This window comes from Mercenaria mercenaria, chromosome 2, assembly GCF_021730395.1.
Source record: "Mercenaria mercenaria strain notata chromosome 2, MADL_Memer_1, whole genome shotgun sequence".
Lineage (NCBI taxonomy): Eukaryota > Metazoa > Mollusca > Bivalvia > Venerida > Veneridae > Mercenaria > Mercenaria mercenaria.
The window spans coordinates 30,582,557-30,595,802 of NC_069362.1; positions in this window are offsets into that span (position 1 = coordinate 30,582,557).

The following is a 13,246-nucleotide window of genomic DNA, read 5'->3' on the forward strand; positions in this document are numbered from 1 at the left end:
ACATCACGGTTTCATCATCGTGTCATCGCGTTTTCACCATCGTACCACCGTTGTTTCATCATCGTGCCATCGCGCCATCGCGTTTTCGTCATCGTACAATCGTGCATCGCGGTTAAGTATTAAATAAAAAGTCACGATTGTCCAAATTGAACACCGTACATGGGTGACGCACATACAAATTGCTAAAACAATTTCATTCAAATGAAAAAATGTGGTTGCAATAGTAAACGAAAGGAAAAATATGTTTAAAAATCTTCATGTGTAAAACAAAAAGGCATAGAAATTAGATATATGGTGTGTGGCATTACCTCGCGGTCTTCTAGTATTAAAGATATTCAAATCATGCAACTGGATTCAAAATTATCCAATCCGAGGGACAGTACTTTTAAACGGGCTTATAAAGGAAAACCTTTTTAATATCTTATTCTCTTACAATACATTATACTCTACGATATTCATTCAAATTACGCCTCTGGAGTCAGAAGTAACTCAGCCATAATCATAATGCTACTTCATTATGCCCGATCTCGGTAATTCTAGGTTATTCTAAAAATAGAAAAAAACGCCCGAAAAAGACTTCACACTTCAAACTTCACACTTCAAACTTCACATTTCAAACTTCAGACTTCACACTTCAAACTTCACACTTCAGGCTTCACACTTCATACTTAAGACTTCAAACTTCAGACTTCAAATTTCACACTTCAAACTTCAGACTTCACACTTCAAACTTCATACTTCAGACTTCAAATTTCAGACTTCAAATTTCAGACTTCACACTTCAAATTTCATACTTCACACTTCAAACTTCATACTTCAAACTTCATACTTCAGACTTCGCACTTCAAACTTCACACTTCAAACTTCATACTTCAAACTTCAGACTTCAAATTTCACACTTCAGACTTTCCTATTATTTGTATGTGTATTAAGCATTATATATATGAAGTGTGAAGTGTGAAGTTTGAACTGTGAAGTATGAAGTGTGAAGTCACCACCGGTCTTTCGTACCATAAGGCTTCGGAAAATGTGTTATGTATCTTTTTCCTGTTAAAGATTTTTTTTAACCCCAATCCCCACCCCCCATGAACTCATTAAATATGTTTATCATTTTACAAGAAATTCAGGTTTCTTCGTTAGTTAATTATGTATTAAAATGAATGTACTAAGTTAAGTTTTACTTCTGAAACTGTCCGAAAGTCTATTTATTTTCAAATTGTCAGATAAAGGGAGATAGTCCGATCAGCCATGTGTATATCTTAAATGATATGGGTACTAAACCTGCTTTTGTACTTCTTTTATTTAATGCGGCCATGTTAAAAATAAAAGGTGTTCGTCTGCTATTTTCGCGGGATAAAAGGAATATTACATTGTATAGCTTAATTATGCGAGATTGTGAACATTTTTGAATATAGTCAAAGAAACCTACACGATCAAAATAACTAACGTTTCGACACTGACAATTATGATATTTTGATTGCTTTGGGCTTTTTACGCCCTTTTCAAAAGTATTTCAGTTTTGCAACAATGGGCAGTTAATCATAAAAACATTGTCTCCGCAAGTAGCTGCCAACTTCCCCACATGAATGAGAATTGGAAGACGAATGATTTCAGACACAATGTCTTTTATCAAACATTATTAAGCATTTTATTTGAATCTGGTAAGGGCCAGACTTTATTTAGCGTACCGGCCGCACGTTTGATGCCCTTTTAAAGATAGACGCTACGTTTTCCTGTTTGATCGTGTCTAACGGTCTAGACAAAAGACTCTGTGGCAGGCAGTTTTGACATATCTGTTTGATGCCTAGTCTTCCGAAAAGCCTGTTTCATTGAGGCCTTAATAGTGGTTCTCAAAGTACATGCTACTTAGGTTTATGTTTAATCATATTTTACATCAGCATTCTTGTGTTTAATATAGGCCTATCGTGCCTTTTTTCAACATTGCATGTGTTTGGGAAATCGTTTACTTAGACAGCAGTGACATGACTGTTTATGCAGAAGCTATGCGGTAGTGGGATAAGAGTAAGAATTGGTGCCACCCACCTACCGTTTCAAGGCAATGTATTCCTTTATATGTTTGTTTTGTCTTTGTCGTCTTATGTCTTATAATTTATATTGTCAATTTGTGTATGTCAATCATGTACAATCCATGCTATATACTGCTATAGGGCTTCTAGGAGACTGCGTTCTGTGGGCGTAGCTAGGAGACTGCGTTCTGTAGGCGTGGCTATTCCTGAACTATTTCCCTACATTGTGGTAAGATAATTATGTATCTTCTACATTCAGATGTATTTTGTTTGCCATATGCATTCATGTCAATTATCCATTGAGTTGTTATGTAATAATACTGTCTTTTTTATTTTATCTAATGTCGGTCAAAAATGTCATTAACAAAGAAATTAACGGATAAAGCATATACAAAACTGTGTTGCACAGTAAGGATACTAACACCGGAAGCTGTTTAGTGTTAAGGATTTGTTTATTAAATAATAATGTTTAATGTGTATGCACTGACAAAACTTTCACTTAAAAAAATCAGTATAGGCAGGTGTGTATTTCTGTTTTAAAGATTTCAAGTGATTATTGATAAGTCAAAGAAGAAGTGTTCTTCATAGGTTCAATGCGTCAATCTTTATTTTACTCTTTTTTTATTTGCACGCGCTACGGTTTAAATTTTAGTTAGATATAATATAATGCTTTAAGTGTATTAAAATAATTATTATATAAACCCGATATTGGCATTTGATTAGTTAAACCATGCTTTTGAAAATTTAAATTACTCCCACTTGATATAAACGTTGAAAGTCCTTGATAAAAAATAACTGTAGATAAAGTATTCTACTTTATTTGTAAGGCCTTTAGTTTATTTCTTTCGCTATTGCATTTCGAAATGCAGTTTTACAAATTCTATCAATAGTACAGATTTATCAAACTTTTCCATAGATAAAGATCAAACTTGTCATATCTGACCGCTCGCTGAGGAAGTGTGAACCGGATATTGCTAATCAATGATAAGGTTTTCCGGGATTTAACAAAAACGTAAGTAAAGCGCTACTTTTTTACATTGTTTCACGATAAATAAGAAATTACTGTATCATCGTTAATAACGAACTACTACATATATGCTTATTCTTCCTGTTTGCTGTAACCGATAGGACAGATTTCCGTTTCTGGTTGCCTTTCCGTTCGATATTTTAAAAAAAATGGAAAAACAAAATGGTAAGAGACAAATGGGTCCGTCATATGCTGGGACGGATAACAAAGTGTTAAAATAGCACTTAAATAGGCACCAATTCAATAATAAAAATACATTGTTAACTACAAATATTGATATCTTATTAATTATCCCATATGATTTTAATGATATAATCTTCGTATTACCAAATAAAATTGTTACAACATGGTTACCGATATCATAAACTACGGAAGGTTTTCACTAAATTTTACTACAGATCATCCCAAGTTTTATATAATTGTAACATAAACCTTAAAAGAATTCTAAAACTTGGTCTTACACACCCGTCATACTTTTTAAAAGATTAAATGATCTCGTCTGCACGACTTCTTATCCCGAAAACACAACATCTTATTTCGTGCGCACGACATCTTATCTCGTGCGTAGGACATCTTATCTCATGCGCGTGACATCTTCTTTTTTCTCTTTGGAACCATAATATATGGCCCGTTTATTTTTTATAACACACACACACGTATATACATACAGAAAAAACAAAGAATAATGTTTGTACTACATGACCTCACTTATTAACTGAAAAAAAAAATAAAATAGATAGTTCTATTTTCAATTTTCAATTTCAACTCGTTTTTATATATAATGTACAGTACTTAGATTAACGAGATATTTCATTCTTAATAAAAAATATGACGTCTTGTAGAGTGCTATAACATTTCCAGACAGTACAGAATGTAGAAAATTAAAGTCTTTAAGACTAATAATCCATTAATATTCATCTTCGAAGGTAGCAATTAATTTTACAGTTTTCAAATGTGTGTACGATATTAATATTTTGTTGCTCAATGAAATATAGTGATTAGAATATACAGGCCGTACTAAGGCACTACAATTTCCGATATTTGGATAAAAAATATACATAGAAAATTAAACTTTTGTCGGATATGGAGCATATTTGTAACATAATTGTACAGAATATGTATAAACAATAACTAACAAGCAACAAAAATATATAAAGTACATATTTTATTTCTTGAAAACATGAATTGATAATATCTACCATAGAGATCCCTGAAATCAACCAGGAGCACCTCCCTATTGGGAACTTAATCAACCGCAAGGGCACCGGGAATTCTCCCGACCCCAAACAATCATGAAATGAAAGCGGTAGAGATTACAATCCATGCCTCCAAGATATTTAGGTTTTAGAGTTCTGGCTATGGATGTGACTTTCAAATATACATGACGACATTTGTGACGTCAGTTAATTGATGTACATGTGTCGTCAATAAATTGGTGTACAAGAAGTGTTTATTTACTACGTTATTATAACTTGATGTAGTCTATAATTGACTAATAAGTATAAGAAACAGGAACTTTAAGTACAAAGTAATCAGACGTTAGACTAAAACATTAATATAGATTCTATTAGAATTTAAAATACAAATGGAGGTACTGAAAAAAAAAAAACATTAATGCATCTGTTACAGAAAGTCTTTACCTTAAAGACATTCACGACGCAAAGTTATGTTCCTTTTTTACCAACAGTAAGGACATCAGATTAAGTTATCTATTGTCGAAATCGAAATAATAGAGTAACAAGATGTGCACAATTACTGTGTCAGTACTTATAATATACTTTTTTTCTAATCAGTATGTGCTTCTTTTAAATACTTGAAAAATTTATTCAGAATAGGATGATTGTACTTCTTATTTTTATAATAATTTTCCAATACTAAAAATTCATTATACAGTACTTTCATCATATTAATAATTCTTGCCCTGCTATCACTTGTCATATAAGATTTATAAATACTAAAGCCAATATGACTTAGAATAATATTATCATATTGATAAGCTGTGAGCTCTGTTTTATATCCCACGACAAAGTATTCTAGATCATCAAAACGTTTACATATTTTAAGCTTTTGGAAAATGGAATGAATTACATCCCAAAGTGGGGTGACATATGGACATCTAAAAAGAAAGTGTTCAATCGTTTCAACGTTCTGACAGTGATTACAACAAGGGGAGTCAGACATTTTCCAAGTAAAAAGATTTTCTTTTGTTGCAATTATTCTATGTAAAAGTTTTAATTTAAACTTTTTCAACCTATTTTCTATGATAATCCTATTCAACATAAAATATACGGAATTCTAGTGAATAGACCTTTTAAATGCCTGTTCCCAATATCTATGAATATGGGTTTTCACTCTTTTTTGATAAAAACATGTTTTTCACTTGTTTATTAGTTAAATTATGTAAATCAGTACGTGTCTTTAAACAAGTTTTAACTTTAGTTTGCCTCGACGCTGACTGTTTCAAAGTATTTTTCCAAATTGAAGGAATAGCTTTAACAAATCCTAGAATATTCTGAAATCCAATTAGATTTGTTTTTTAGTTGATTTGAGATAGCTTTGTCTTTAATTTCACCATCTTTAATTGTATGATCAATAAAGAGTATATTGGATTCTATCCAATTATTATATATTAAACATTTTCCTTTATATTTTATAAACTGATTGCCCCATATTACCAGCGTTCTTATGTCATAAAATGATTTTGGATTACAACTTTTATTTACATTGCATAATTCTATGTAGTCCATAACTACCTCTCGATAAAACCGTGGTATAGTTCTTTTTGCAGGGAGGGATTTAAAGGGATCAATATTCATCTTAAAAATTAAAAGATCTCTGTCATACTGGTTTAAAAACAAAGTCGGGATAATTTTCCTATTTGCACCATCTTCTATACATAAAGATCTAACCCATTTCATCTTTAATGTTTTTATATATGAGATTAAGTCAGGTACTTCTATTCCACCATCACTTTTATTTCCAATCAAAATTGATCTTTTGATTTTTTCTTTTTTGTTACTCCACAAAAATTTAAATATCATAGAATTAATTTTATCTATAACAAACTTGGGTGTTGGTATTGATTGGATTAAATAGGCAAGTTTTGGTAGGATTAAATACTTTATAACCGTCAGTTTTCCAAAGAAAGTTAGATATCGATTACTCCATCTATTAAACAAACTTTGACAGGTTTCAATTTTATTGTTCCAGTTTAACTGTTCACATTCAATAGTATTTGTTCTAAAGTACGTTCCAAGAGCTTAAACATTTTTATTGAACTTAATATTGTGTAATGGCAATTGGTGAGCGTTTTTTTGATTTCCCAATTAGAAGGCCTTCTGTTTTAAATTTATTTAGTTTTAGTCCTGAATGACATCCAAATTCTTCAATTATTTTTAACGCTCCTAATATTTCATCTGTATTTTTCAAGAACAGGGTAGTGTCGTCAGCTAACTGTGTTATTTTGATATTTTTAACGTTTTCTGAGTCTACTTTTATGGATATTTCATTAATCTTGTCAGATTGTCTTATTTTGGTAGGTAAAATTTCAGCAACAGTGACAAATAAAAGAGCAGAAAGGGGACATCCCTGTCTAATGCCACGATGTACTGGGAAAAAACGTGATTTCCAACCATTATTTATGACCGAAGAACATATATTATTGTAAAGCACTTTTACCCAATTTATAAACTCTTGTTTGAATCCGAATTTTACCAAAGTTCCATTCGATTGTATCAAAAGCTTTTTTAAAATCAAGAAATAATATTACCCCATCTATATCGAACAGTTCTGCGTAATCGATGATGTCTTGTATTTGTCTTATGTTTTAACCAATGAATCTGTTTTTAATAAAATCTTGTTGGTCCAGACTTATAATTTTTGGTAGTACCTTTTGTAACCTCTGCGCTAATACTCTGGCAATAATTTTATAATCTATATTAAGAAGAGAAATCGGTCTCCAATGTTCTAAGTTTTCAGGGTCACCCTTTTTATACAATAAAGAGAATATACATTGTTTCTGACTTCTTGAAAGCTCTTTTTCCTTGAAAGAAGTTTCATAAGATTTTAGTATCAGAGGTGACAATTTAGTCCAAAACTTTTGATAAAATTCCACTGTTAGGCCATCAAGTCCTGGGCTTTTATTTTGTTTCATACTGTTAATAGCCTGGGTGCATTCCTCCAGGGATATTGCGCCTTCACAAATATCAGCTTCATCAAGGGTTAGTTTATTTTCTAGATTTAATTGATTGAGATATACCTCATGGTCACTAGCACGTATAGACGACTTATATAAGTTTTCGTAAAAATCAACTTCTTCGGACAGAATGTCTTTAATACTTGAAACATGTTTATTATTTGTTATCAATGAAGTAATAGTTTTTCTATTTTGTCTAGATTTTTCAAGATTTAGGAAAAATTTTGTATTTTTTTTCTCCTTCATTTAAAAATTGTACTCTAGATCTAATTTGGGCTCCAAATAATTCATAATCATAGACTTGCAAATTTCCCATTTAACTTTGTTATCTAGTATTAAGTTAATACATCTGAACAAGTTTACAATATTCTTCATCTTCAAGATAAGTATTGTTAAGTTTCCAATAGCCTGGGCCTCGTTTTAATGGAGATTTTAATTTGATGGATATTGCTAGATGGTCAGTACTTTGAATTATTGCAGGTCTAATGTCTGTAGAGTAAACCAAAGGGATTATATTTTTATCAAATAGCCAAAAATCAATACGACTCTTTTCAATACTATTTTTTCTCCGCCAAGTGTATTGCTTTTTATCTTTATTGATCTCCCTCCAAATATCAGAAAGGTTATTACTCTTAATTAGTTTGTTAAGGTTACTGCTAGAAACTATGCTCTGGTTATTTGTGTTCGCAGACTTTGTAATTCTATCTTGAAGCTCAAGAACTTCATCAAAGTCTCCGCCAATTACCTTTATACCAGAAGAATGATCTTTTAAAACTGTTAAGATAGTCTCAAAAAATAGATTTCTTGACTTTTTATCGTTTGGTGCGTAAATGTTTAACAAAGAATAAAGATTATTATTTGCTTCTATATCAATAAGAACATATCTTCCATTTTCATCACTTGAAGTATCGACTACATTAAAATTTATCTGTTTACTTATTAAGATAGAGCACCCTTTACTATTAGTTTCTCCAAAAGAATGAAGCATTTCCCAGTCATTGAATTCTTTATTTAAATTTAGCATTAAGTCTTTCGTAAAATGCGTTTCTTGCAATAATACAATATTAGCTCTTTGTTGGATTAACCATTAGTGAAGTCTACCACGCGTTAACCTTAGGCCTTGCACATTAAGTGAAATTATATGCAAGATTTCATTAGAAGAAGTCATAAAAAGGTTATTTACATTGTTAATTTAAACTCAAAGATGTATTTTTTTTAAACTACATGACATCCTTAATAGAACATAACACAAAGGTTACTTGACACTTCCGTATATAAATAACTGTTAAAAACATGTACATAATTGCATATTCATACTTTATGTATCAGATGCTATTGCATTTATACAAACAAAAACAACTTAAAAGCGAATAACAAGTAATGGCATTGCATTTGGACCTTATTTTCATTAAAATTGTGTGAATTAAATTATAAAAGGTCTGAACAATACGCTGTGAATAAATGAAAAAATGTACATTTATCTATATCAAACGCGTGATAGTATAGGCTACTATATACACAACCCTGCCTATTAAGTTCACGGTCAATACACATGTGCTTTAAATGACATTCAAATATACAACACACAAATTTCAACGCAAGTTGTACACTATCTACTTTTAATCCGTGATACGATAGGCTGCCATAAACACAACTGTGCCTATTAAGTTCACGGTCAGTACACATGTGCTTTATATGGCATTTAAATATTTAGCGTGCACTATTTCTGCATAACAGCACAGGACTACTGAATTTACAGTAAATAAACATGCGCTCTAAGTGACTATATATTAAGATTTTGCCATACATGGCCTGGTCTATACAGTAAATAAAGCTATCGAGTTCACTGTTAATACGCATATGTGCTTTAAATGACCTTTAAATAGCACTTCTGAATTTACAGTCAGTACACATGTGCTTTAAGTAACTATATATTAAGATTTTATCCATACATGGTCTGATCAATAGACAGTACATAAAATCTATCGAGTTCACGGCCAATACACATATGTGCTTTAAATGACCTTTATATATACAGATGTAGAGTAAGGTTTTATACATACATTCTAAGTTTTTTAACAGAATATTTAACAACGTGATTTCATTTATGTGCAATATGTAGAGTAAGGTTTTATATATATGCAATATATCTATCATATTACAAACTAAGTACAATATAACTTTTTTAAATAGTTTTAATACATGTCCTTTTATCTATTATTACAATTGCCGTATCTATCAAATAGATCACGACGAAATTCTAACTGTATAACCAAATCGTTTGAGCAGTATTCGCAGTCGATAATACATATCATGAAAATCAAGTAACAGATTATGCTTTTAACAGTTACAGCCGACTGATAGAATCATCTGATCGCGATTTTTTTGCATCATCGTTCATTTTCTCCGCCGGTGTAGGGGGTGACCTTTCTGTGACAATGTTCTTTTTTCCTTTATTTGGAGTCTCATTGTTATTGCACGTGCTTTTCATGAAACATTCAATATTTTGCTGGCCACCGATTTGCGGTTTTCCTTCCTTTCGCCTGCCTTTGCCCGATTTTTTCTTCTTTTTCACTGTGTCATCCTCGTGACTCTCGTGATCGCTAGCTAACGGGTCGTCTATCGGATTAGGATCACATAGTTGTGTCTCATCTATGTATCGCACGCGCTCATGTCGGAGGGCGGGTGCTCTGAAGGAGATTTGTCAACGATGCATCGGCCTCTTTTATGACCAAATTCATTACAGTCGAGACACTTCCAATTGTTTGTACATTCCGATGCGCGTGACATCTTATTTCGTGTGAACGACATCTTATTTATACATCAACCCCCAACTTTCTTGTATTTTGCATATAATTTTGCATATTATTTAAATGTACTTGTTGTACGATTTATATATGTACAATATGTATATATTGTTTTCTTAAATCATTATACAAATCACGTCAAACATTCTATTATAAAATGGTATTCATCTTCTAATTTTTGACAAATAATACATTTCCTTTCATCTAATGGTGTACTTACTGGTCTTACCCATCTTCCAGCTTCTACTTGTAATTTATGAGAAGATACCCTTAAACGTGTAACAGACAAAATTTATTTACATTAAAATATTCAAGATACGGCTGAAATCTAAAAATTGAAATTCTCTCATACAATAAAGCTCTAGAAGAATTATTTATTCTTGAATTCCAATTTTGTATAAATTGATCATTTAATATTTGTTTAACCATATATAAAAACATATCAACATTACCTACACCTTGATATATCCAAGAATCTGCAAAACCCAGCGAGCAAAGTAAATCTTTAAGTAAAGAGCACCAGTTACGTCTACCATGATTTTCAAAGTCGTTTTTCGGCGACGCCGTCTAATTTCGTTTTCCTTACCTATGCCACGTGACTTCAGTTTGCAAATCAAACTACTTGATATCGCATTATAGATAATTTATCAAAATGGAAGATTTATGCAACACTCTGCCTGATTGGACGAGAGTGTCAATTTCTTTCACTCTGTTGATTGTGCTACGCTGAGTGAAATGTAGACAAAGCGCTTATCCTAAACGACGCTGTTCACAGTTTTAAAGCTAACTTTGGCTCAGTATATTTAGCAAGAATATTGATATATCTCAAAATGATAAGTAAGTTTAATAAATATGATAAAAACCTGTTCAAATACCAACATATATCAAATTAAAGAAAGAGGTGAATACGGTCTGCTAATCACATGAATAAGGGTTTGAATAAGGGTGTGATAAGAGTCTTTATGTAGAGAAGTGCTTTTTAAAAGATTTTCCTTGTTACAATTGTCGTCTGTATGTGAAAAGGTTTCTTGCTTTTGTGACTTATTCAGATTGCATATTAAAATGAGTATTTGTTTGCATTGATATATTTGTTATAAATTATTTAACTGATTTATTATATATGAATATTTTTCTTTAGTATGGTATGCAAATATTGAACTCAGTTGAAATCTGTTTCATTATATAAATGCTATATAATGACTGAATCTCATTACACTGAAATGAAGGTACGCTGCATACAGTTTATCTATGTGATATGACTACAGTCAAACTTTGCTTATGAAACAGAAATATTGAAATAATTACAATTGTATGATTTGCTTGACCTTCACTTTTTTATAGGTGTGACGTCATTGTCCAAAGATTCATGAATAGCGAATATGCATTTGTTAAAGCGGGATCAGTTGGCCAATTTTAGAAATAAATAAAAATAATAAATAAAAATAATAAATAAAAAAATCCTTTGATTGTTTTTTTTCTCATGTATTCTAACTTGATTTGTAGCATCTTTATTAGGCCCGCAGCCAACTTTGTTCAGCTGGGACATTTGACCCCTTTTAGGGGCTGCTAGAGCTAAAACTAGAAATGCCTTTATACAGCGTCTCATGAACAGCTTGGTGGATCTTTGTCATACTTGGTCTGGAGAATCATTATAAGGTCCTCTTCCAAATTTATTTATATAGGAACTTGGGCCCTATTAGGGACAACTATAGCTAAAAGTAGATATGCCTTTCTTCGCATTAACCACTAAAATGTAATGGATTTTTATCAAACTCGATGTGTAACAATATCGTAAGGTCTCCTGCTATTTTGTTACAAATGGGGATAGGGACCAATTTAGCTAAAAATATAAACACGTTTAATGACCTCTTCTCATGAACCGCTTCATGAATCTTCATCAAACTACTGCTGTAATTATTCGTCTAAGAAAACGAAACAAAATTGCAACCCTACGAAACCTTTGCGAAAAATTAAAAGAGAACCATTTAAATTGTTAAAGTGCAGTGTTTAGTTTTGCAATTTGAAAAATGTTAGATGAAAGATGAATGTTAGATGAAAAATTCATAAACTTCTTTCCTTATTACAATTCGCCGACCACCATTTTTAAAGATATTTCTTGTTTAACAATGTGTATGTAATAAAAAAATCATGTATTTGTACAATAATACCTTCAAGAAACAGGGATTAGGGTAAATCTTAATCAGAACAAATATCAGTGTTACAGGACATGATGAAAAAAATGTATTCGAATAAATTAAATAGTCTGAAACAAAATTGCGTTCATGTCCCTGTAACGAAAGTCTAGTTTCAGAGAATTTTAACCGTAAAAGCTTAGTGTAATGCCACTATGTGGCTATTCCAAATATTTTGAATGAGATACAAAATCTAATATTAATATCTGATGTATTTTCTATGCAGTTATTTCTAAAGATACGTTTTGCATTTTCAAAAGTGTCTTTTCACATTGAAGGAACCTACATACCTACTTGGGAAAAAAGGTTATTCCTTTTCAGTAGGATAGTGTGGAGTACGAAACAGGGCTCGTGGGCTGGTTAACTGCCTATATATAAAATATATCGTGTAAAATTATGTTGTAAATTAAAAAATCACGATGACAAAGGGGCTTCGGTATCTTTAGGTATTACGTATAAATTAATGACTTTAAGGTGTGACCAATACTGATGTGTTCACTTTGTTTAACGATATTTTGTCTAGGGAAAATCAGAGACATCTGGCACATAGTTGGCCAATTTGGAACATTTCCCGCTAGGTTAACAATTATATATATATATATATGTATATATCCTCCACAATCCTACAGGATTGTAAAATATATATATATATATTTTACAATCCTGTAGGATTGTGGAGGATGAAAACCCGAACATACGCAATGTGTTTGAAAAGATAAATGATCTAAAATGTCTGTTTGTAAAGGGCAAACCTCGGATCAGCACACTCACGCTTAGTTACTAATTTCTGGCTGACTCGCGGGTAGCGAATATTCTTTAAACTTGTACACTAAAACGACGCATTGCTCATGTAGTTAAACTTGCTATTCAAAGCCCCAGCTTAATTCAATTCAGAAAAATAAAAGTGAATGTTTCTACTGCTTTCCACTGCGCCTTTTTCCCAGTGAACCAGTTTTGACATATATCGTGATTAAAAAAAACTCAGAAAGTCTCTTATT